The 25,244-nt window shown below is 44.2% G+C and overlaps 1 protein-coding gene across 4 annotated transcripts in view; it reads right to left on the minus strand.

Moving 5' to 3' along the window:
* Positions 1-25,244, minus strand: part of LOC137301557 (rho GTPase-activating protein 32-like) — a 469,652-nt gene that overhangs the window by 379,589 nt on the left and 64,819 nt on the right. Inside the window, exon 1 of one of the 4 annotated variants that reach the window (XM_067971108.1) lies at positions 16,887-16,940. The exons of the other annotated variants lie outside the window; for them this stretch is intronic. The gene's annotated coding sequence lies outside the window, so the exon portion shown is untranslated. Of the gene's footprint in view, positions 1-16,886; positions 16,941-25,244 lie in introns of those variants that run through there. 4 annotated transcript variants of the gene reach the window in all.

The raw sequence follows: 25,244 nt of genomic DNA on the forward strand, positions 1-25,244 counted from the left end.
CCATGACTGCTGAAGTGTTCCCCGACTGGGAGGGAACCCTCCTGTTTGGCGATTGTTGCGCGGTGTCCGTTCATCCGTTGTCGCAGCGTCTGCATGGTCTCGCCAATGTACCATGCTCTGGGGCATCCTTTCCTGCAACGTATTCCTACAAAAACTCAGTACCCACGGACCAGTTGAACCAGGAACACTTCTCACCACGATGGACGTCTCGGCACTATACACCAGTATCCCCCACGATGACGGCATCGCTGCGACAGCATCAATACTCAACACCAACAACAGCCAATCTCCGGAAGCCATCCTACAACTCATCCGCTTCATCCTGGATCACAATGTCTTCACCTTCGATAACCAGTTCTTTACCCAAACACACGGAACAGCCATGGGGACCAAATTCGCACCCCAATACGCCAACATTTTCATGCACAAGTTCGAGCAGGACTTCTTCACTACACAAGACCTCCAACCAACACTATACACCAGATACATCGACGACATTTTCTTTCTATGGACCCACGGCAAGGAATCACTAAAGAGACTACACGATAACATCAACAAGTTCCATCCCACCATCAAGCTCACCATGGACTACTCCTCAGAATCAGTTTCTTTCTTGGACACACGAATCTCCATCAAAGACGGGCACCTCAGCACCTCACTCTACCGCAAGCCCACGGACAACCTCACGATGCTCCACTTTTCCAGCTTCCACCCTAACCACGTCAAAGAGGCCATCCCCTATGGACAGGCCCTGCGAATACACAGGGTCTGCTCAGACGAGGAGGAACGCGATGGACACCTACAGACGCTGAAAGACGCCCTAGTAAGAACGGGATATGACGCTCGACTCATCGATCGACAGTTCCGACGGGCCACAGCAAAAAATCGCATAGACCTCCTCAGGAGACTAACACGGGACGCAACCAACAGAGTACCCTTTGTCGTCCAGTACTTCCCCGGAGCGGAGAAACTACGCCATGTTCTCCGCAGCCTTCAACATGTCATCAATGAGGACAAACACCTCGCTATGGCCATCCCCACACCTCCACTACTCGCCTTTAAACAGCCACCCAACCTCAAACAGACCATTGTTCGCAGCAAACTACCTAGCTTTCAAGAGAACAGCGTCCACGACGCCACACAACCCTGCCACGGTAACCTCTGCAAGACATGCCAGATCATCGACACAGATACCACCATCACACGAGATGACACCACCCACCAGGTGCATGGTTCATACTCCTGTGACTCAGCCAACGTTGTCTACCTCATACGTTGCAGGAAAGGATGCCCCAGAGCATGGTACATTGGCGAGACCATGCAGACGCTGCGACAACGGATGAACGGACACCGCGCAACAATCGCCAAACAGGAGGGTTCCCTCCCAGTCGGGGAACACTTCAGCAGTCATGGACATTCATCCACCGACCTTCGGGTAAGCGTACTCCAAGGCGGCCTTCGAGACACACGACAACGCAAAATCGTCGAGCAGAAATTGATAGCCAAGTTCCGCACCCATGAGGACGGCCTCAACCGGGATCTTGGGTTCATGTCACGCTACACGTTACCCCACCAGCGAACAAATGTTATCTGTTTTTAATATAATGGGTCATTTGCTGGCTCTCTCTGCCTTCCGGATGTTTCTGCCTCTCTCTGTGTTTTTTTTTTCTGTTTTTTTTTCCCTGTTTGTTTTTTTATTGAATGTGTATTCGGAGGTTCTGCAGGTAACACCTCTCTGTCTGAACACGGTGATTGCCTTGGCAACGGGCAGTTGCAGGGGCAGTCTGTAAACACCATTTATTATTGTTCAATATGTATAAATGCGTAGGCTTCAAGGAGATCTTGAAACATTTGCCTGAGGAAGGAGAAAATCTCCGAAAGCTTGTGAATTTAAAATAAAATTGCTGGACTATAACTTGGTGTTGTAAAATTGTTTACAATCCACTTATGTTACCAGCAAACCCCCAACTTTATTTTTAAAGCACTGTTCTGACACTCAAAGATTTAGAGGGTTAAAATTTGTTACTAGTCCTCAGTGCCTGTTCCACTGATCATACTCTCTCTGGCTCAAAAACAAATGAACACCAATAGGTCTAAGATTCAACAGACTGATTTCGTACACCCACGGTATGAGCGTGGGTGGGAGGGAGGCTGCAGCTCATTATTTGAACGGCAATGTGTGAGCAGACTCCAGGAATCAACAGATGATCTTCACACGATGTGTGAGATGACTGTACCATGTGGAGGCGAGGGGTGAACAGAGCTCAGGAGGATTTCTGACAGTTTGTCAGTGGAGGGAGGAAAAGCATAAAAGTTCATAAAAAAAGTGTACAGATAGGTGTTCACTGGGGCACTGGACTAGAATTTATGCTTTTGATCAGCTTTGGAGTTGATCTGTTTTGTACATTGTGCACTCAAGGCAGAGCTCACTGATGGTTAGATTTCAATAAACTGCTGAATATATGATCCAGCACAAAGCACAAAACAGACACAGCCCCCATTTCTTTCAGTGCTGTAGGGTCAATACCATCAGCTCGATCTGCGTAATCCTAGCCGGGGCTAACTCTGCATCAACTTCAATGCATTCAATTTTTGCATCATATCTCTCAGCTCAGGCAACTCAGCACTGAGAACAGATTCAGTAACTATTCAGCGTCTCAGCAATATCATCAGACTTCATGCAAATATACCCTGCAGGATCTCTCACCTGGGCGCGCGAGGCGAGCGGCCCACACAGAGAGAGAGCAGCGAGCAGCAGGAGCAGTATTAGGAAATCAAAAAAGTCAAAAAGTGACGTCACAGGACAGCAGTTAGCTGACTGGTTGGTGAGTATTACTTTTTTTTGCTCTCTAAGTTAGGGGAGTGGTTTAAACTAGGAATGTATAACTTGCTAATACTTTATTAAATTAATAATTTAAACTAGATAAATTAATTTGTTTAAAAAAAAAACAAGTGAATTAATCACATAAAAACTTAAATTAAATAAATAAATTTAACAAGGTTAGATAGAGACGGCAGTGCAGGTGGTGTGTCGTAACTGCAGCATGTGGGAGTTTGTGGAGAGCAGTATGATCCCAGGCAACCACATCTGCAGTAAGTGTCTGCAACTCGAGGAACTTTGGCTCAGAGTTGTTGAGCTGGAGTCCGAGTTGCAGACATTGCGATGCATCAGGAAGGGGGAGACATTGACCCAGAAAGCAGTCACACCCCCTTAAGTTAAGTAGTGATTTAGATTTGACTAGTGATAGGGGACAGGAGGATGGGACTGAGGCAAATAAGGGGACCCCAGATGCAGTGGTGGAGGAGCCTCAGCCTTTGCCCCTGTCCAAGATATGAGGTACTTGCTATCTGTGTGGATGAGAATGAAGACTGCAGGGAGGATGGGCAAACTGACCACAGCACCGTGGTACAGGAGGCCAATCATGTGGCGGGAGCAAAAAGGAATATGGTAGTGTTAAGGGATAGTACAGTCAGAGGGACAGATACTGTTCTCTGCAGCCACGACCAGTAGAACCAACGACCGTGTTGCCTGCCTGGAACCAGGGTCAAGGACATCTCCTCACAACTGAAGAACTTGGAGAAGGAGGATCCAGTTGTTGTGGTCCACATAGGAACCAATGACATAGGTAGAACTAGGAATGAGATTCTGCTGAGGGATTTTGAGGAGCTATGGTCCAAATTAAAAAATAGAACCTCAAAAGGTAATGATCTCTGGATGACTATGTGATCCATGTTCAAATTGACATAGGGACAAACAAATTAGATGGTTAAATACGTGGCTGAAAGCGTGGTGTGGAAAGCAGGGTTTTCAATTCATGGGGCACTGCCACCAGTACTGGGGAAAGAGGGAGCTGTTCTATTGGAGCGGCCTCCTCTTAAATCGGGCTGGGACCAGTGTCCTAGCGAATCAAATAACTAGGGCAGTAGATAGGGCTTTAAACTAATAAGAGCAGGGGAGGGTTCAGGTAAGGGTAAATTTAAACGTCTAAAGCGAAAAGTCAAGGCTGTAAAGCAGAGTAGCAATTTAGGTAAATACAAGCACATTGTCAGGAAAGGACAGAGAGTTTAACAAAGGTAATAAATAGGGCATTAGTGACTAAGGGCACATCAGGCAAAAATAGTAAAAAGTTAAAATTAAAGGTGCTATATCTGAATGCACAAAGCATTCGTAACAAGATATATGAATTAATGGTACAAATAGAGATAAGTGGGTTTGATCTAGAAGCCATTATTAAGATGTTGCAGGGTGTCCAAGCTTGGGAACTAAATATTCCAGGGTACTTGACTTTTAGAATAGACAAAATGGAAAAGGAGGGGGGCAGGGGGTAACCCTGATAATAAAGGGTGAGATAAAGGCAGTAGTGAGGAACATAGGAACAGTAGGAGGCCATTCAGCCCCTTGTGCCTGCTCCGCCATTTGATAAGATCATGGCTGATCTGTGATCTAACTCCATATACCCGCCTTTGGCCCATATCCCTTAATACCTTTGGTTGCCAAAAAGCCATCTATCTCAGATTTAAATTTAGCAATTGAGCTAGTATCAATTGCCGTTTGCGGAAGAGAGTTCCAAACTTCTACCACCCTTTGTGTGTAGAAATGTTTTCTAATCTCGCTCCTGAAAGGTCTGGCTCTAATTTTTAGACTGTGCCCCCTACTCCTAAAATCCCCAACCAGCGGAAATAGTTTCTCTCTATCCACACTATCCGTTCCCCTTAATATCTTATAAACTTCGATCAGATCACCCCTTAACCTTCGAAACTCCAGAGAATACAACCCCAATTTGTGTAATCTCTCCTTGTAACTTAACCCTTGAAGTCCAGGTATCATTCTAGTAAACCTACGCTGCACTCCCTCCAAGGCCAATATGTCCTTCCGAAGGTGCGGTGCCCAGAACTGCTCACAGTACTCCAGGTGCGGTCTAACCAAGGTGAGAAGGGATCTTGGCTCAGAGAATCAGGATGTAGAATCAGTATGGGTGGAACTAAGGAATAACAACGGGCAAGAAAACATTGGGAGTAGTTTACAGGCCCCCTACTCTAGTTATAGTGTTGGACAGAGTATAAATCAGGAAATTAGAGCATACAACAAGGGTAATGCAATAATCATGGGAGACGTTAATCTTCATATAGACTGGGCAAACCAAATTGGCTGAAGGAGTTTGGAGGATGAATTCATAGAAAGGCATTTAAGTCTGTTTTCTAGAACATTATGTCGAGGAACCATCTCGGGAACAGGCTATTTTAGATCTAGTATTGTGTAATGAGACAGGATTAATTAGTAATCTTATAGTTAAGGGTCCTCTGGGGGCACAGTGATCATAATATGATGAATTTCATATTGAGTTTGAGAGTGATGTATTTAAGTCCAAAACTAGGGTCTTAAATTTAAACAAAGCCAATTACGTAGGTTGTGGCAGGGGGGGGGGGGGGGGGGGGGGGGGTTGGCTGAGGTAGATTGGGAAATTGGATTAAAAGATATGACAGTAGATGAGCAATGGCAAACACAAAGAAATAATTCATAATTCTCAACGAATATACATTCCGTTGAGGAATAAAAACTCCACAGGAAAAATGATCCAACCGTAGCTAACTAGAGAAGTTAAGGATAATATTAGATTAAAAGAGGCTTACAATGTGCCAAAATGAGCAGAAAGCCTGACGATTGGGAGGGTTTTAGAAACCAGCAAAGATAATGAGGGAGAACATCAAATAGCAAGAAATATAAAAACAGACCGTAAGAGCTTCTACAAGTATCTAAAAAGGAAAAGATTAGCGAAAGTAAACGTGGGTCCCTTAGAGGCATAGACAAGAGAAATTATAATGGGGAATAAGGAAATGGCAGAGATGTTAAATATCTGTCTTCACAGCAGAAGACACAAAAAACATACTGGAAATAGTGGGAACCATGGGTCTAATGAGAGTGAGAAACTGAAAGTCTCTGCCTCAATAGCCACTTGTGGTAAAGCATTCTTTCTTCTAATAAACCTCAATGTGAAGGTATTAATAACAACCCCCTTAGTTCTTCTAGTGATAAGGTCAAAACTCTGCCATCCTGCCACATGTAATCACAAATGGTGGTTGATAATTAAGCAACAAACAGGAGGAGGAGGCTCCATTAACATCCCCATCATCAACATCCCCATCCTCAACGATGGTGGAGCCCAGCACGTGAGTGCAAAAGACAAGGCTCAAGCTTTTGCAACCATCTTCAGCCAGAAGTGCGGAGTGGATGGTCCACTCCCACCATCAGATGTCAGTTTTCACATCAATTCGTTTCAGTCCATGTGGCATCAAGAAACGGCTGAGCGCACTAGATACACAGCAACGGCAACAGGTCCCAACAATATCCTGGTTGTAGTGCTGTAGACCTGTGCTCCAGAATTAGCCACGCCCTTAGCTAAGCTGTGCCAGTACAGCTATAGCAGTGACACCTACCCGACAATGTGGAAAATTGCCCAATTATGTCATATCCACAAAAAGCAGGACAAATCCAACCCAGCCAAATGCCGCGCCATCAGCCTACTGTCAATCATCAGTGATGGAAGGAGTCCTCAACATTGCTATCAAGCGGCACACCAATAACCTGCTCACCGTTGCCTTAGTTTGAGTTCCATCAGAACCACTTGGCTCTAGACCTCAGTGCAGGCTTGATCCATACAGGACACAAGAGCTGAACTCGAGTTCAGGTGAGAGTGACTATCCTTGACATAAACACCAGCATTTGACAGAGTGTGGCACCAAGGAGCCCCAGTAAAACTGGTCAATAGGCATCTGCGGGAAAACTCTCCAGTGGCTAGTCATACCTGGCACAAAGGACGATAGCTGTGATTGTTGCAGGCCAATCATGTCAGCCCCAGGACATTGCTGCAGGAGTTCCTCAGGGCAGTATCCTAGGCCCAACTATCTTCAGCTGCTTCATCAATGACTGTCCCTCCATCATAAGGTCAGAAGTAAAGCTGTTCGCTGATGATTGCACAGTGTTCAGCTCCATTTGCAATTCCTAAAGGTAATAAAGCAGTCCATGCCCGCATGCAGCAAGACCTGAACAACATCCAGGCTTGGACTGATAAGTGTCAAATAACATTCGCGCCACACAAATGTCAGGTAATATCAATCTCCAAAAAAAGAAAGCATAACCACTTCCCCGTTGACATTCAAAGGCATGACCATCGCCGCGTCCCACATCAACATCCCGGGGGTCACCGTCGACCAGAATCGCAACTGCACCAGCCACATAAATGCCGAGGCTACTAGAGCGTGTCAGAGGTTGGGTATTCTGCGGCAAGTGGCTCACCTCCTGACTCCCCAAAGCGCCTCTACCATCTGCAAGGCACAAGTCAGGAGTGTGATGGAATACTCTCCACTTGTCTGGGTGAGTGCACCTGCAACAACACTCAAGAAGCTCGATCAAATCCTGGATAAAGCAGTCCATTTGATCGGCATGCCATCCACTGGCTTAAACATTCACTCCCTCCACCACTGGCGCACTGTGGCTGCAGTGTGTACTATCTACAAGATGCACTGCAGCAACTCGTCAAGGATTCTTCAGCAGCACCTCCCAAACTTGTGACCTCCATCACCTAGAAGAACAAAGGCACCAGGTGTATGGGAACACCACCACCTCCAAGTTCCCCTTCAAGTTACACACCATCCTTACATGAACATATAATCGCCGGTTCTTCATTGTCGCTGGGTTACAATCCTGGAACTCCCTACCTAACAGCACTGTACATAGGAACATTGGAACATGAGTAGGCCATTCAGCCCCTCGTGCCTGCTCCGCCATTTGATAAGATCATGGCTGATCTGTGATCTAACTCCATATACCTGCCTTTGGCCCATATCCCTTAATACCTTTGGTTGGCAGAAAGCCATCTATCTCAGATTTAAATTTAGCAATTGAGCTAGTATCAATTGCCGTTTGCGGAAGAGAGATCCAAACTTCTATTACTCTGTGTGTGTAGAAATGTTTTCTAATCTCGCTCCTGAAAGGTCTGGCTCTAATTTTTAGACTGTGCCCCCTACTCCTAAAATCCCCAACCAGCGGAAATAGTTTCTCTCTATCCATCCTATCCGTTCCCCATAATATCTTATAAACTTCGATCAGATCACCCCTTAACCTTCTAAACTCGAGAATACAACCCCAATTTGTGTAATCTCTCCTTGTTACTTAACCCTTGAAGTCCAGGTATCATTCTAGTAAACCTACACTGCACACTCCCTCCAAGGCCAATATGTCCTTCCGAAAGTGCGGTGCCCAGAACTGCTCATAGTACTCCAGGTGCGGTCTAACCAGGGTTTTGTATAGCTGCAGCATAACTTCTGCCCCCTTGTACTCTAGTCCTCTGAATATAAAGGCCAGCATTCCATTAGACTTATTGATTATTTTCTGCACCTGTTCATGACACTTCAATGATCTATGTACCTGAACCCCTAAGTCCCTTTGGACATCCACTGTTTTTAACTTTTTACCATTTAGAAAGTACCCTGTTCTATCCTTTTTTGGTCCAAAGTGGATGACCTCACATTTGCCTACATTGAATTCCATCTGCCACAGTTTTGCCCATTCACCTAATCTATCAATATCCCTTTGTAATTTTATGTTTTCATCTACACTGCTTACAATGCCACCAATCTTCGTGTCATTGGCAAACTTAGATATGAGACTTTCTATGCTTTCATTTAAGTCGTTAAAAAATATTGTGAATAATTGAGGCCCCAAGACAGATCCCTGCGGGACCCCACTAGTCACATCCTGCCAACGTGAGTACCTACCCATTATCCCTACTCTGTCGCCTTTCGCTCAGCCAACTTCCTAACCAAGTCCGTACTTTTCCCTCGATTCCACGGGCTTCTATCTTAGCTAACAGTCTCTTATGTAGGACTGTGGGAGGACCTTCACCACACGGACTGCAACGGTTCAAAGCGGCGGCTCACCACCACCTCAAGGCCAGCTAGGGATGGCCAATAAACGTCTGCCTTGCCAGCGACACCCACATCCCGAGAATGAATTTTTAGAAAATCCTCAGTCTGTGCCCCCACCTTCTGTATCAATTTTCCGATCAGGGAAATAATTTTTCGCTGTTTACCTTCTCAAAACCTTTCATGATTTTAGATTTCCTTTAACTGTCTCTATTCTAGTGAAAAAGGCCTAATTTTTAAACCTCCCCTCGTAACTATGACCTATTATTCTTCGTGAATCTTTGCTGTATCCTTTTCATAGCTCCTTCATAGAATAGAATGCCCAGAACTCCATGCAATACTGCCAACTAATGTCTTGTACAAATTCAACATTATTTCCTCGCTTTGATATTCAATGCCAGTGTGTAAAAATCCAGAATCTCCTTTGCCTTTTTATGACCTTTTCTATCTGCTAACCTATCATCTTCCCATCATCTCCTGTATTCTTTCCCAATTTGCCACTCTTTTAATTTACTTCAGCAAACTTCAATATCATTCCACTTGTGTAGATTATTTACATAAATGGAAAACAAAAGAGGTCCCACCACAAATTCCTGGGACACTCCAGTGATTCCAAAAAACATCCAATTTTCCCTATTCTTTGCATTCTGTCCCTTAGCCACATCTCTTCAAGTGCTTTCATTTATGTGCAGCCTTTATCAAATGCTTTCCAAGTCCATGTTAACAACATCCACCACATTCCCTTTATCCACATATACATACATACATATACACATACATGAAGTGATTTCCTCAAAAAATTCTAATAAATTAGTCAAGCACAACTTGCCCTTTACAAACCTATGCTGTCTGTCCCTGATCAGACCATGTCTCTTCAAGTGTTCAGAGTTCATAATAAGGGATGAAATTAGTGGAGTTTACCCACAATCAAAGTGACACCGACTGGCCTATAACTTTCTGGCTTATCCCTTACCGCTTTCTTGAACAGGTGCAACATTTCCACCCTCCAGTCATTTGGCACTGTGCCCGTTTCCAAAGATTTTTCAAAATGTATGGTTAATGCCTCTGTCATCTCCTCCTCAGCCTCCTTCAATATTCTGGGATGCATACCAGCAGGGTCCCTGCCCACCCCTTACTTGACTATCCTTTCACTTATGGGTTTAGACAATCCCTTTCCATTGTCCGTCACACTCCCTGATGCCCTTCTTAATCTCCCCTTATCCTTCCCTTGTATAATTTGTACACCTCAGTTTTCTTCAATATTATCTCCCCTATATTTTTATCATAATATGGTACAGCATAGAAGGAGGCCATTCAGCCCATCATGCCTGCTCTTTGAAGGAGCTATCCAATTAGTCCCATTCTCTTCCCACTATTGCCCCATAGTCCTGTAAATTTTTTCCCTTTAAGTATTTATCTAATTCCCTTTGAACGTTACTATTGAATCTGCTTCCACCACCCTTTCAGGCAGTGCATTCCAGATCATGACAGCTCTCTGCATAAAAAAAATGTTTCCTCATGTTGCCTCTGGTTCTTTTGCCAATCACCTTAAATCTGTGTCCTCTGGTTACTGATCCTTCTGCCACTGGAAACAGTATTTCCTTATTTACTCTATCAAAACCATTCATGATTTTGAATATCTCTATCAAATCTCCTCTTAACCTTCTCTGCTCTAAGAACAACCCCAGCTTCTCCAGTCTATCCACATAACTGAAGTCCCTCATCGCTAAAACCATTCTACTAAATCTCTTCTGCACCCTCTCTAAGGCCTTGACTTCCTTCCTAAAGTGTGGTGCCCAAAATTGAACACAATACTCCAGCTGAGGCCATATTTAAAAATGTCTCTTTTTAAACTTCACACTTTTTGAGGGTGTTTTTCCCTTTACAAGGGAGTACAGTGAAAAATGTATAGGAGAGTAAAGGTCTTAGCTTGATTCAGCAATACTGTACTGAAGCACCTTGGGACATTTTACTACTTTAAAGGCGCTATATAAATGCAAGTTGTTGTTGTATGTATAAACAGTACGAAAGTCAACTTCCTGCCTGTGTTTCAGTAACTTCTCCCTTCCTTGTCCAACTCAGAACAAAATGCATCTGTTTTCTGGATTGGGTTATGTCCTTTTCACAACAGGAAAACATTCTTCAAACTGCCCCTTTCCCACTTCATTTAAAATGAAAAGTCAATTCATGCTGAGAGTATTCACCCTGCAGCAGATGGACTGCACAAAAGGATGTGACACAAAGCACTGGTCTTCTCACCAGCACAGCCTAAAATTCAGGTTTGAAAAAGCAGCATACGACATTAATCTGCATTCAGCTAGGACAGTGAACGTCATTCCTCGTCTGAAGTCGATTCATATTTCACAGAAGTGTTTCATTTGAAAAGTGCAGAGTAATTGGTAACAAGAAAAAGAGTTTTAGCAAACTAAAAAAGGTACTAAACAAACTAAAGCAACATTCAGGAGTAACTCTCTTGCCAGGATCTGGCAGCCCTTCAATGCTTGCACTAGTGACCACGCTTCATATGATAGACTAGACAATGAGTCAGCAGGATAACCCATCATGAAAGGTATCACAGCCCAATATTGTCCTCAACTAATCCCAACACGTGCTCACTTGCCAGCACGAGTCACTGGAAAGCAATCAGTAGCAGGTACCCAGGCTGACTTTTCCCCTCCCTAATCCAGGCCCCTGAGGCTAACTGGACTGGCCCAACCAGATGATAAAACTCAACACAGACTGGGAACCGAAGTTGTGATTTCCTGGTTTGTAAGAAAGGTGAGAGAGAGAAAACAGGAAATTATAGACCTGTTAGTCTAACATCTGTTGTGGGGAATTTATTGGAATCTATAATTAAGGAAAAAGTGACTGAGCACGTCAAGAAATTTGAGCTGATTAGAGAGAGAGCCAACATGAATTTGTAAAGAGTAGGTCATGTCGAACGAACCTAATTGAACATTTTGAGGAAGTAACTAAAGTAATAGATAGGGGAATGTCTATGGATGTAGTTTATATGGACTTCCAAAAGGCATTCGATAAGATTTCCCATAAGAGACTGTTAGCTAAAATTAAAGCTCATGGAATTAAAGGCAAATTATTGATCTGGTCAGGAGATTAGTTAGGTGGTAGAAGGAGAGGATAGGAATAATGGGTATGTACTTGAATTGGAAGGAAGTGACGCCACAACGACCTGTGCTGGGGCCTCAACTGTTTGCTATATTTATTAATGACTTAGATTACACAACAGAGAGCCATACATGCAAGTTTGCCGATGATACAAAGATTGGTGGCATAGTAAGAAGTGTAGACGGGAGCATAAATTTACAAAGAGATAGTGATAGATTAAAGTGAGTGGGCAAAACTGTGGCAGATGGTAAGGTCATCCATTTGGGACCAAAAAAGGATAGATCCGAGTATTTTTTAAATGGTGAAAAGCTAGGAACAGTGAAGGTCCAGGGATTTACAACAACTTGCATTTATATAGTGCCTTTAATGTAGTGAAACGTCCCAAGGCGCTTCACAGGAGTGTTATCAAACAAAATGTGACACCGAGTCACATTCATAGAATCATAGAAGTTTACAACATGGAAACAGGCCCTTCGGCCCAACATGTCCATGTCGCCCAGTTTATACCACTAAGCTAGTCCCAATTGCCTGCACTTGGCCCATATCCCTCTATACCCATCTTACCCATGGAACTGTCCAAATGCTTTTTAAAAGACAAAATTGTACCCGCCTCTACTACTGCCTCTGGCAGCTCGTTCCAAACACTCACCACCCTTTGAGTGAAAAAATTGCCCCTCTGGACCCTTTTGTATCTCTCCCCTCTCACCTTAAATCTATGTCCCCTCGTTATCGACTCCCCTACCTTTGGGAAAAGATTTTGACTATCTACCTTATCGATGCCCCTCATTATTTTATAGACTTCTATAAAATCACCCCTTAACCTCCTACTCTCCAGGGAAAAAAGTCCCAGCCTATCTAACCTCTCCCTATAAGTCAAACCATCAAGTTCCGGTAGCATCCTAGTAAATCTTTTCTGCACTCTTTCTAGTTTAATAATATCCTTTCTATAGTAGGGTGACCAGAACTGTACACAGTATTCCAAGTGTGGCCTTACTAATGTCTTGTACAACTTCAATAAGACATCCCAACTCCTGTATTCAATGTTCTGACCAATGAAACCAAGCATGCCGAATGCCTTCTTCACCACCCTATCCACCTGTGACTCCACTTTCAAGGAGCTATGAATCTGTACTCCTAGATCTCTTTGTTCTATAACTCTCCCCAACGCCCTACCATTAACGGAGTAGGTCCTGGTCTGATTCGATCTACCAAAATGCATCACCTCACATTGGGAGATATTAGGACAGATGACCAAAAGCTTGGTCAAAGAGGTAGGTTTTAAGGAGTGTCTTAAAGGAGGAGAGAGAGGTAGAGAGGTTTAGGGAGGGAATTCCAGAGTTTACGACCTAGGCAGCTGAAGGCACGGCCGCCAATGGTGGAGTGATTAAAATCGGGAATGCGCAAGAGGCAAGAATTGGAGGAGCGCAGAGATCTTGGAGGGTTGTAGGGCTGGAGGAGGTTACAGAGATAGGGAGGGGTGAGGCCATGGAGGGATTTGAAAACAAGGATGAGAATTTTAAAATCGAGGTGTTCCCGGACCAGGAGCCAATGTAGATCAGCGAGTACAGGGGTGATGGGAGAACAGGACTTGATTCGAGTTAGGATACGGTCAGCAGGGTATTGGATGAGCAGATTTATGGAGGGTGGAAGATGGGAGGACTGCCAGGAAAGCATTGGAATAGACATCTAGAGGTAACAAAGGCATGTTTGAGGGTTTCAGCAGATGAGCTGAGGCAGGAGCAGAGACGGCCAATGTAACGGAGGCGAAAGTAGGCGGTCTTGGTGATGGAGCGGATATGTGGTCAGAAGCTATCTCAGGGTCAAATAGGGCGTCTGGTTCAGCCTCAGACAGTGGGATTTAGGGGTCCATGTAGGCAGATCACTAAAATGTAGTAGTCAGGTACAAAAAATAATCAAAAAGACTAATGGAATGTCAGCCATTATAACCAGAAGGCTAGAATATAAAGGGGAGGAAGTTTTCTACAGCTATACAAAGTCCTGGTTGGGTCACATCTGGAGTACTGTGTACAGGTCTGGGCACCGCACCTTAGAAAGGATATATTGGCCTTGAAAGGAGTGGAGTACAGATTCACCAGAATGTTACCAGGGCTCCAAGGGTTAGATTATGAAGAGCGATTACATAAACTAGACTTGTAGTCCCTGGAATACAGAAGGTGCAGGAGTGATTTGATTAAGGATCTTAGGATTTTGAAAGGAATTGATGGGGTAGATAGAGAAAAATTGTTTCCGCTAGTGGGGGAGTCTAGGACAAGGGGACAAAACTTTAAAATCAGTGGCAGGCCATTCAGGAGAGAAGTTAGGAAATACTTCTTCACGCATAGGGGTTGTAGAAGTGTGGAACTCTCTCCCACAAAAAGCAGTAGATTCTAGCTCAATTAATCATTTTAAATCTGAGATCGATAGATTTTTGCTCGCCAAGGGATATGAAGCCAACGTGGGTAGATGGAGTTAGGATACAGATCAAACATGATCTCAATGAATGGCGGAACAGGCTCGAGGGGCTGAATGGCTTACTCCTTGTTCCTATGTACGGCTCAGAACAACTTTGGGAAGTGTCATCACCGACTCAACTTTCGGGGACAGCTCCACACACACACAAAAAAAAAATAGAACTTTAGAGCTTCTTTATGCCAAGGACTAGCAGACAACGCACAAACATCAATAGCTTCAGGTGAGGAGACGAGCAGAACTGGCCTCCACAGGCAGCACATGTACCAGGAACATTACAGAAAATGAACCAGCCTGGGATGATTCAGTTTTGAGCTAGTGTCAGCTTTTGGTCACCTGTCCTAATGTTTGGATCGGTGTCAAATTTTTGTCTGATAAAACGCTGGCTTCATATCCCTTGGCTAGCAAAAATCTATCGATCTCAGATTTAAAATGATTAATTGAGCTAGAATCTACTGCTTTTTGGACATTTTACTATGCTAAAGGTCCTATATAAATGCAAGTTAGTGTGTTAGCCACTCGCCCACAATAAGTGAAAGAAATTCCAGCAGACAACCATTAGTGGAAAAGCTTTAAACTGCACTCCAGCATGAGTCACCTCCACCAGGAAATGGGAGTGGGGGAGGGGAAGTCTGAATCACCACTCTAATCAGTTTCAAATGGAAGTGCAATTAAGAAGCTGGGGCATTCAACTAGCACAGTGGAAGAATACACTTCAACTCATTACTCAAATAAAAATCTAAAGTAACATCTAGTTTCACGGTTGCCGTTTTAACAATCACCGACTGTTGCACCAAAATGATCGCAGTCAGCTCCTCTTGCCCCGCAAGAGGCAAGTGACGTCCCATCCAGGGGAAGACCTGCTCCTTACTGGCACATCCCTGTAACTGCAACCTGCCTTGGCTTTTTAAGTAGAACTACTCCAACTTGTCACATTAGTCACCATAGCAACAGATAATTGAAGCACACTGCATCAACATTGCCGCCTCAATGCAACATGTTGCCTGTACATAAGAAATAGGAGCAGGAGTAGGCCATACGGCCCCACGAGCCTGCTCCACCATTCAATAAGATCATGGCTGACCTTCGACCTCAACTCCACTTTCCCGCCCAATCCCCATATCCCTTGATTCCCTTTGAGTCCAAAAATCTATTTATCTATCTCAGCCTTGAATATATTCAATGACTCAGCATCCACAGCCCTCTGGGGTAGAGAATTCCAAAGATTCGCAACCCTGAGTGAAGAAATTCCTCCTCATCTCAGTCTTAAATGGCCGACCCCTTATCCTGCGACTATGCCCTCTAGTTCTAGACTCTCTAGCCAGGGGAAACAATCCCTCAGCATCTAAGGATGTAGGGCTGCACGAACTACAATCTCTCCACTATTTCAATGTATTGTGGAGCTTTTTAAACTTCCGTTACACTCTTCAGTTGCCATTGCTGGAATGTTCTGGCACATTTTAATTTAATTTTTTTTTAAAAAAACACCCCAAGCACACAAACATTGAAAAATATCGATAACCAAATGTGTCACACCTACTGCCATCTGTTGCCAGTGTCCTCAGGAGCAGAAGTGCTCTGGAGATCACAGCTTCAACGGGTTTTGTCGTCCCTACTAATTACATATCAATATCTACAACAACCAAGAACATCAGCATTATAACATTTACTACTTAACCTATTTATGGGAGTTATTTGTAGTTTTTTTTACTTTATCAAATGTTTAATATTAAAATTACACCAATTATTCAGATCACTGCAGTTTAGTCCAGCACGGACCTGGATTTGGAATGGTCCCTGGGAGAGGAGGCACTGATATATACCCAGCCGGGTTACCAAAAATCTTTGGCGCCTCCTGAACATGTTCAGGCTTCGAGCAGGTGCACATATGCTGACAAGTCATTTTCAAAGGAAGCAGCCTGTCCAGTTTGCAGCATTGTTCCGAGGCAGATCAGATGTTGGTTCTGGGGCACTGAGCTTTCCTTCTATTCCTGTTCAAACTGGTTTCACAGTTCACCTAACATACGGCTTTAAGACAAACTGGAAAGGTCTGGCCAGTCAGGCTCACACTCATAAATTGCATTCTCTGTCATTTCTTGTTATAGCCACTAAAAAATATAGGTCACCACATCAGAGTGAAGTAAAAGAACGTACAACTACCTGAGCAGAGAGAGTCAGAATTCAATAGTGCTACATCACTGAAGAAACCCTGTGTTCTTCCACTCGATCACTCCCAGGAGCCAGCTTGATCGGCAGTCTGCTTATACAGCAATAGATTCAAAGCTGCATCGATACAGATACAAACAGCAACATATTGAGCACCCTGCCTTTATGTACAAGCACATACAACACAACTTACACACCCGTACCTGAATCCAGCCACAATGCATCCAATGCCAGAAAGCTCCTCACTGTATCACATCTCCTGCATACACAGAGCAGAGTTACATCATCAGAGACCGGAAGCAGCTCTCTGTTCCCTGGTTACATACACATGCAAATTTAATACACAAGCAGCACTTACCTCGCTGCTTAAAGATGAATGCTGCAGCACCAAGTCCAAGCCAGCATCACTGAAGGCACACTACACTGAAATCCCCTAGTAATAAAGAACTATACAAAACTCCAACCTGTTTATTTCTTAACTAATATCAATCTGTTTTAAAGCTGCAGTTGCCTCTAAATATTACCTACACACTGGATCTGTGCTGAACCTGGGCAACATCACAATGCAGCACTGTGCCACACAGTGACAGAATGCACATCTGTGTCTATGATTCCCATACAAGGTTCCCGTCAGTCATAACACAGGCATGGAGTGAGTGGGGCTGGACGATGTCCTCTGGGAAGCAGATAGAGCTGGAACGGTTACTTGCTCCAAGCAGCTCTCGCTCACCCACCCATACTCAGAAGAGGATAAAAATAAAATGTAGCTACTGCCTCCCAAAAAAATCCTACCTTTGAAAAACGTAAAGATACTGGATATTTTGCAACAGAAATAAATGCAAGCTTTGCCCCTAAGAATTTTGAGAACTGAGCTCCTCAATGCTAAAAAGTGAGTAACAGAGCTCTACAGGAAGGTCCCAGGTTCGATTAGCTAACTTCAGCCACAATCACAGATGGGGTACTACAAACAGCTGCAACACCCTGGGCTGGAAAAGGATAATCAGCCAGGGTTCCTGCTTCTGACTGCTACACAATGACCTGTGCCATATGTGTGGCTGTGAGGAGTCATGGATAGGACAGCGTCAAGTTCAGCTATAATGCCTGCTGACACTCATTGTTGAAGAATGAGCACTTGGATAAGGTATTAGAGGGGTCCTAATATCTTGGAACTGTATCCCAGCAACAAGGAGAAACTGGAAGGGAAAAATTCAGTCTCTGGAGACCACTTTCTTTTTGTGTAATTGCTACAACTTTTTAAGCACTTGAAAGAGTCTGGGTCAGTTACATGCAACTATTTCAAACAATCAGCATCTATTTGCACTCTCCATACAACCCAAAGGTATTCCTCAGGATTCAGAGGTAAGCTGTAACTTTTGTTCTGCTTTTATAATCAATGAAATGCTGAAAATAAATCCCAGCCTTAACCACAGCGACAGGACCAAAACTCAATCTTCAAGCGAGACGCTGTGATAAATAGATTTTCTACGGTAAACTTCTTTAGCTCCAAACTAAGCTCCATACCTGGACAACTGAAGCTTTCTCTACGCCTTTCCAATATGACACATCATTCCCTAAATGAGGACAACCTGCTCCACACACCGACTATCCTACACCTCTTTGACTAGAGGTGTGCAGCTGTAACATATTAAAGCTCCTTAGAAGGAACTCGCTCTTCTATTTATGTTTTACATAAATAGAAGAGTGAGTTGCATTCATATAGCGTCTTTCACAACCTCAGGACATTCCAAAGCATTTCCCAGCCAATTAAATACTTTTAAAATATAGTCATTATTATAATGTAGATAACGCGGCAGCCAATTTACGCACAGCACAGTCCCACAAACAGCAATGTGATAATGACCAGATAAACTGTTTTTTGTGGTGTTGGTTGAGGGATAAATGTTGGCCAGGGCACTGAGAGAACTCCCCTCCTCTTCTTCGAATAGTGCCATGGGATCTTTTACACCCACTTGAGGGGACAGAGGTTTAACATCTCATCTGAAAAATGACACCTCCATCAGTGCAACACTCCCTCAGTATTGCACTGGTGCGCCAGCTTAGATTATGTGCTCGAGTCTCTGGAGTGGGACTTGAACCTATACCTTCCGGCTCAGAGGTGACAATGCTACCGCTGAGCCAAGGCTGCCAATTGCTAAATAACAAGGAGCTATGGCCTGAAAAGTCAGGATTTGGCAGAGAATGGAAGATCCCATTGCAAGACAGAGCCTGAAGAGTGCCTCAGAAAGTCTGAATCAGGCAAATGAACCACAGAGAAATTTAACCTTCAGAACAGTGACTGAGGAGATAGTCAGCAGTTGACTGCGCCAAAAATAAGGGCTACCACAAGATCGAGGCTATACAAGTACAAAGGCAACATTAGTCACCGTGAGGGTTTAACACAACAACTACCCCAATAGCCAGCAAAGGATCCTATAGGAATCTTGGAACAATATTGGAAAAGGGCTCAGCTTTGACCACTGATTTATGCCCAGGTTCTAAAGGAAGCTGTTCCAGGTGCCCCAAACCACAGATTGGAGCTACAATTAAAGACTTCAGTAGCACAAAAAGCTCTTCACATACATTACTTTCTTACATCATGAAAAGGTCTACAACCTCCTCCATATTTAAATTAAAACAAGCCGACGCTGCTTTCACTTGACTCAAGGACATCTGAAGCTGAGCTGCATGCTACTCCCAGCAACACGGGCTACTGGGGTAACCCTGTGCCACACTGCCATCACACAGGCTCCTAATGGCGCACACAGCATGGAAATAAGAGAACCGACAATGATCAGAAAGCACTGATCTCAATGCCTTGGGGTATGCATTTCCAGCGGCCTCTCTCTTGGCTGTCAGTTCAGCACACAGCTTCAAGTTTCACTCAAGAATGAAAGAAATACAATGTTCCACGTAGGAGCCCTGTAAATGGGAATATTTTGAAAGCTGTTAAAAGCGGCTCTAATTTACTGAACAATTAGCTAACTCTCTGCCTGCAGTTACAGATGGTTGACTGCTTGGCCCTTCAAAAGCTGATCTTGAAACAAGGAGATCTTGAAACATTTGCCTGAGGAAGGAGAAAATCTCCGAAAGCTTGTGAATTTAAAATAAAATTGCTGGACTATAACTTGGTGTTGTAAAATTGTTTACAATTGTCAACCCCAGTCCATCACCGGCATCTCCACTTCAAAAGCTCAGTAACCTAACTGGAGCAGTCAAAGTACACAGAGGTTGCCAGGAAAACTTGGCCCTTAATTATTCCCAATCCAAAGGAGGTCCTAAATTATTATTTCTGCCATATAAAAACGGATGTAGACACCTCAAATCACGGACAGATGAGTGCGATCATTTGCTATGATGTCCATCAGAGCCAATAATGAGGCCATATTCTTCATGATGTGGAGATGCCGGTGATGGACTGGCGTTGACAATTGTAAACAATTTTACAACACCAAGTTATAGTCCAGCAATTTTATTTTAAATTCACAAGCTTTCGGAGGCTTCCTCCTTCCTCAGGGGAACATTGTTGAAAATATTCTTCAGCTGAACCCACCCATTCTCCTGAAGGATGACTTCCTCCACTTAACCAGAAACACAGATCTGATGTCATGAAGATCACTCCTTAAGCCAGAAAGCAGACGTTCCACCCTGAGAAAAGTCCCAATAAACTCACAAATTTCTCAGCTCAGCCTCGAGAGAAAGAAAAAAAAATCTCAGCTCAGCCTTGGGAGAATCCCTGAAAAAGCTGTTGAGGCTAGGTCAATTGAAAATGTCAAAACTAAGATTGATAGATGTTTGGTAGGCAAGGGTATTAAGGGTTACGGAACCAAGGCGGGTAGATGGAGTTAAGATACAGATTCGAGGGGCTGAATGGCCTACTCCTGTTCCTATTTACTCCATTTCTTTATAATATACTCAGTCGCATGCCAAATACAAAGCTTCAGATCACCATATACAGGACTAGGTAGGACTATTACAATCACAAAACAATCTCTCAAACTCAGAGTAATGCAGTTATTCCATCATACAGTACTGAGAATTTGGTTCTAATAGCTAGTACACGTCTCTAGTTCAGTAGGCCCTGAGTTTAAAGAGAATCACTTCTGTAATTTTAGATTTTTTTTTATTTAATCTAAATGTTTTTAAACTGATGATAGTGGTGGTGGGAAATGAAAGATGTATTCTGAAAAGGTCTTGTGTTACTGGATAGGCTATGATTGATGCCACATTCCTGAAAATTTGCACTCTGAACAAATGCTTTAGGTTAATATATTTTTGCTTTTGCTTTAGGTTATAAATTCAACATAGTTTTATTGAAGAATATTAGCAGCAGAGGAAGCGTGGAGAGCTGCAGCTGCATATTCAGATCCCATCTCCAAACGACAGCATGTTAGCATCAATCCTCCTGACACACAAAACTGGGTCACTGCCTCAGACTGTGAATGAACACTAAATCAGAATATTTCACCGATTGATCCTTTATCTCCTGCCACCTCTATTTAATAACAAAGCAACCTTATCCCTACTTGCCGAGGGGAAAATGATTATTTCCAAGCCCCCACGTGTTTAAAATGATGAAAGGGTGGGACAGACTAGATAGAAGCAGACTATTTCCAGAGGTCTAGAATGAAAGGCCAGAAATGCAAGATTAAAGGTAAGGGATTTAGAACAGAGGAGGAGAAACTTCTTCACAGAGTTGTGAGGTTGTGGAATTCACTTCCAGGGTTAGTGATTGAGACAGAAACTGTGTCAACATTGAAGATTAGATTGGATGGATGGTTGTGGAAAGGGGGATGAAGGGAAAAAGGAATGGGTGGGTAAGTGTAATTAGAACTATTTGCTCGTGTGGTGGGTAAACACAGACACAGACTGGTTAGACCAAATGGCCTATTTCATGTTGTAATTTCTATGTATAAGCCTGCTCAATGTAGAGGCTGCAACATATGAACCGAGCACTAAGTGAAGCCTCATCACTGCATCCTGAATCTAGCAACAACCTCTAAGGAGCAGCTAGTCAGTGTCCCTTTAGTTAATTACCCCAAGATGGAAATGACGGCAGACACTGACTTTTCTACATTGTTCAAAGCACCAGGAATAAACGTACGGTATTGGTTGCATTAACACAAATAATTCAACAATTCTCTTCCCTGTAGGGCAGACAGCTCATCAAATTTCATTATAAAATATTAAGGGATTCCAAGCTGCTCTGAACTCCAAATGGGGTAAGACACCACCTGGTGTAGCCCTAACCCATGACACCAAAAGTCCCAGGTTCGAGTGCTGGTCAATGATGAGTTAGTTGATAGTAGTCAGGTCAGCAACTTGAGTACAATTGATCTTAGTGCCCACAGGCTCGGAAAGGAGAACAAGTATCAAGTGGGGTTCCCGCTTAATAACTATCCAGTAATCCCTGCGAAAAGCACATGCCTGCATGAGAGTTATAGATGAGGACAGGTCAAGGCTTAGCTATGGTGCCTCTCCCAGATGAATATTCTGCTGACACTCACTATCTAGGCTCATACATCAATGGTTACTAGGTGGAGATGCCGACCGATGCTCATGAAAACTTAACTCTGCAAGCACCTTTGGGAAAGGAGAGGGAGAAAATATCAACAGGTAAAAAAAATTAAGGAATCCCACTCCCTTATCATGTAACGCACATAACACAGCCAGTTTCAGCTCATCACTGCAACCATGTTCGTACAGCACTTACATTTACCAGGAAGGCACAACCACAATGCACACAACATTTACACCATGGAGTGCTGGCAACCAACACCGATCACCACATCCTCACTCTGGAGCCCAGGGACATGTTGGAAATGGAACGGGAAGATTGGAAGGCTCAATTCACCAACTCTACTCTCGCATCTCTAGTCATCAGTACAGTACATCACTGAGCACTGATACACCATGCACAGTATGTCTGTCTGACACAACATTGCTAAGAGCCAATTTTCACATCATGGTCAACTAAGCTCTCCTTCTCAGAGCAGTAGGATTTTGTTCAAGAGCAGATCGCAAATGTTAAGGTATAAAAAAACCTAATATTTCAGAGGATTGGCACAGTGCAGACAGTACTGAAACGTCTCTGATGCACGGTGATGGGTTGAAATTGTCCTGTAATTATTATGTAGTTGCTTCTGAATACGATCACATACAGTACACATTCTGAAAGGCATCACATGTTTAAATAGATGGAGGGCTCCCCCAATGGCTCTGCAGGTGAATGTCCCGTGTTCACTCCCCAGCTGTGCCAAGTTAACTGGTCTCAGCCAGGACAACGGGAACCATGTAATCTAAATCGTCTCATCAAGTTAGGTTGACGAGCTCTGGGACAGGGGTGTTCTTGCAAGTTGGATGTGGCATGATGTTAAAAAGGGACCAAACCTCTAATAATCTGCCCATCCCAATGCACAATCCATATATAATCTATTTGGATTAGCAAGTGCCCTACAGGGACTCTAAACGCTTGTGTTGACCATGCAGCTGGGCTTCACCGTCTTGATCTAAATAGAAAGATCTGCCAGTCTGCATGTTGCTTGGTAACCTGCATCTCTGTGTAGTAAGCCGAGTAGGCACAGTGCAGGGTCTGGTCTGGTTATGCCTATCATGGCATTTGAGTCTTCAAGACCGTTAATAAAAAGGACGAGAGACATGCTTAGTACCACAATGTGTAGAACAGTAAGCCCAAGAGGCCACAGCCCCTCTAACACTCAGAGGAGGGATGAGGTATTACTTTGAACTGCATGAAACCAAGTACTTCTCTATTTCTCCCAATTCCTCTCCTGTGAGGGGGCATTAAGTCACACCCCCAGGACTTCCTTCTGGTTTCCATGTCCATGGAGAAAGTCTGCAGCTTTTTTTTTTAAAAAGGTGTGGAGGCTGCTGGGTAAGGTTTCGGTTTGAGTTTGCAGAGCAAATGGCGAATTGATGACACTGGAATAGGTTTTAATGGCCAAGCTCATATTTGCTTTTGACCGTGTACATTGGCCCACACACAGTAGTTAGCCAAATTCCATGGTCTGTTTCCTACGACAAGTCTTGAATTCACTTGAAACGGACTTCTGTAATCCAGTGGTTGTGAAGGACTGAAGGATGTCCCAAGGATGTGAAAAGTGTTACACAAATCAAAATTAATTCCTGCTGGGAATTTTTTTTTTAATTCGTTCACGGGATGTGGGCGTCGCTGGCGAGGCCAGCATTTATTGCCCATCCCTAATTGCCCTCGAGAAGGTGGTGGTGAGCCGCCTTCTTGAACCGCTGCAGTCCGTGTGGTGACGGTTCTCCCACAGTGCTGTTAGGAAGGGAGTTCCAGAATTTTGACCCAGCGACGATGAAGGAACGGCGATATATTTCCAAGTCGGGATGGTGTGTGACTTGGAGGGGAACGTGCAGGTGGTGTTGTTCCCATGCGCCTGCTGCTCTTGTCCTTCTAGGTGGTAGAGGTCGCGGGTTTGGGAGGTGCTGTCGAAGAAGCCTTGGCGAGTTGCTGCAGTGCATCCTGTGGATGGTGCACACTGCAGCCACAGTGCGTCGGTGGTGAAGGGAGTGAATGTTTAGGGTGGTGGATGGGGTGCCAATCAAGCGGGCTGCTTTATCTTGGATGGTGTCGAGCTTCTTGAGTGTTGTTGGAGCTGCACTCATCCAGGCAAGTGGAGAGTATTCCATCACACTCCTGACTTGTGCCTTGTAGATGGTGGAAAGGCTTTGGGGAGTCAGGAGGTGAGTCACTCACCGCAGAATACCCAGCCTCTGACCTGCTCTCATAGCCACAGTATTTACATGGCTGGTCCAGTTAAGTTTCTGGTCAATGGTGACCCCCAGGATGTTGATGGTGGGGGATTCGGCGATGGTAATGCCGTTGAATGTCAAGGGGAGGTGGTTAGACTCTCTCTTGTTGGAGATGGTCATTGCCTGGCACTTATCTGGCACGAATGTTACTTGCCACTTATGAGCCAAAGCCTGGATGTTGTCCAGGTCTTGCTGCATGCGGGCTCGGACTGCTTCATTATCTGAGGGGTTGCGAATGGAACTGAACACAGTGCAGTCATCAGCGAACATCCCCATTTCTGACCTTATGATGGAGGGAAGGTCATTGATGAAGCAGCTGAAGATGGTTGGGCCCAGGACACTGCCCTGAGGAACTCCTGCAGCAATGCCCTGGGGCTGAGATGATTGGCCTCCAACAACCACTACCATCTTCCTTTGTGCTAGGTATGACTCCAGCCACTGGAGAGTTTTCCCCCTGATTCCCATGGACTTCAATTTTACTAGGGCTCCTTGGTGCCACACTCGGTCAAATGCTGCCTTGATGTCAAGGGCAGTCACTCTCACCTCACCTCTGGAATTCAGCTCTTTTGTCCATGTTTGGACCAAGGCTGTAATGAGGTCTGGAGCCGAGTGGTCCTGCCGGAACCCAAACTGAGCATCGGTGAGCAGGTTATTGGTGAGTAAGTGCCGCTTGATAGCACTGTCGACGACACCTTCCATCACTTTGCTGATGATTGAGAGTAGACTGATGGGCGGTAATTGGCCGGATTGGATTTGTCCTGCTTTTTGTG

This window comes from Heptranchias perlo, chromosome 33 (assembly GCF_035084215.1).
Source record: "Heptranchias perlo isolate sHepPer1 chromosome 33, sHepPer1.hap1, whole genome shotgun sequence".
NCBI classification, from domain to species: Eukaryota; Metazoa; Chordata; class Chondrichthyes; order Hexanchiformes; family Hexanchidae; genus Heptranchias; species Heptranchias perlo.